The 1,906-nt window shown below is 44.6% G+C and overlaps 1 non-coding gene across 1 annotated transcript; it reads left to right on the forward strand.

Moving 5' to 3' along the window:
- Positions 1 to 217: 217 nt before the first annotated feature.
- LOC115835270 lies at positions 218 to 323 on the forward strand. The gene has a single exon (XR_004030261.1). It is a non-coding gene; the product is annotated as a U6 spliceosomal RNA (small nuclear RNA).
- Positions 324 to 1,906: the final 1,583 nt, after the last annotated feature.

Here is a 1,906-nt window from a genome sequence, read left to right on the forward strand (position 1 = left end):
CCTGTCTCTGCAAAATGAAAAATTTTTTAAAAAATTAGCTGAGCGTGGTGGTGAGTGTCTGTAGTCCCTGCTACTCAGGAACCTGAGGCAGAAGATTGCTTGAGCCCAAAAGTTTAAGGTTGCAGTGACCTCTGATTGCAATGAGCTCTGATTACACTCCAGCCTGGGCAATAGAGCAAGACCCTGTCTCAAAAAAATGAAAAGAAAATGTTATCACATGCTCTCTTTGGCAGCACATATACTAAAATTGGAATGATACAGAGAAGACTCGTATGGCCCCACACAAGGATGACACGCAAATTCATGAAGTGTTATTCCTCAAAGAGCTAAAAGCAGAACTACCATCGGCCCAGCAATCCCACTGGGTATATACCCAGAGGAATATAAGTCGTTCTACCATAAAGACACATGCATGCAAATGTTCACTGCAGCACTGTTCACAACAGCAAAGACATGGAATCAAAGTAAATGTCCATCAACGGCAGATGGATAAAGAAAATGTGGTGGCTGGGCACAGTGGCTCACACCTGTAATTCCAGCACTTTAGGAGGCCGAGATGGGCAGATCACTTGAGGTCAAGAGTTTGAGACCAGCCTGACCAACATGGAGAAACCCCATCTCTACTAAAAAATACAAAATTAGCCAGGCGTGGTGGCGCATGCCTGTAATCCCAGCTACTCATGAGGCTGAGGCAGAAGAATCACTTGAACCCGGGAAGTGGAGGTTGCTGTGAGCCGAGATCATGCCACTGCACTCCAGCCTGGGCACCAAGAGTGAAACTCCATCTCAAAAAAAAAAAAAGAAAGAAAGAAAATGTGGTACAGATACACCATGAAATACTAGGCAGCCATAGAAAAGAATGAGATCATGTCTTTTGTGGAAATGTGGATGGAGCTGGTGGCTATTATCCTCAGCAAACTAGCAGAGAAACAGAAAACCAAATACTGCATGTTCTCACTTACAAGTGGAGACTAAATGATAAGAACTTATGAACAAACACAAGGAAGAAAACAATAGACACAGGGGTCTACTTGAGGGTGGACAGTGGGAGGAGAGAGAGGAGCAGAAAAGATGACTCTTGGGTACTGGGCTTAATCCCTGGATGATGAAAGAGTCTGTAGAACAACCTCCATGACACGTGTTTACCTATGTAACAAACCTTCACACGCACCCCCAAACCATAAAAAGAACTGTGGCAGAGTGCAGTGGCTCACGCCTGCAATCCTAACACTTTGGGAGGCCGAGGCAGATGGATCACCTGAGGTCAGGAGTTCGAGACCAGCCTGGCCAATGTGGCGAAACCCCATCTCTACTAAAAATACAAAGATTAGCCAGGCGTGGTGGCATGTGCCACTAATCCCAACTGCTTGGGAGGCTGAGGCAGGAGAATCACTTGAACCTGGGGGGAGGAGGTTGCAGTGAGCCAAGATCACACCACTGCACTCCAGTCTGGGCAACAAGAGGGAAACTCCATCTCAAAAAAAAAAAAAAAAAAAAAAAAACTGTAAAAACAGACGATATAGCAAAAATAAAATGGCAAAAAGAGAAAACGCTACCACAATCACCATGTATCTCCCACTGGCTAACCCGGTATTTGACATTTATTTGAGCAAAGTGCTAGAGGATGGAGATACAGTGATGAGCAAGAAATGGAATTAACTGTAACAAGTAGTTATAAGAACTTAAAATCTTTTGTGTTTAACTTAGGTAGCTACGATAGGCAGAATAATGGCCCCCAAAGATGTTCACATCCTAATCCCCAAAACTTGTCAATATGTTACATTGTGTGGTAAGGGGGAGCTGGGGTCCTAGATGGAATTAGGAATGCTCATCTGGCCAGGCATGGTAGCTCATGCTTGTAATCCCAGAATTTGGAAGGCTGAGGCAGGAGGATCACTTGAGCCCA

This window comes from Nomascus leucogenys, chromosome 5, assembly GCF_006542625.1.
Source record: "Nomascus leucogenys isolate Asia chromosome 5, Asia_NLE_v1, whole genome shotgun sequence".
NCBI lineage: Eukaryota > Metazoa > Chordata > Mammalia > Primates > Hylobatidae > Nomascus > Nomascus leucogenys.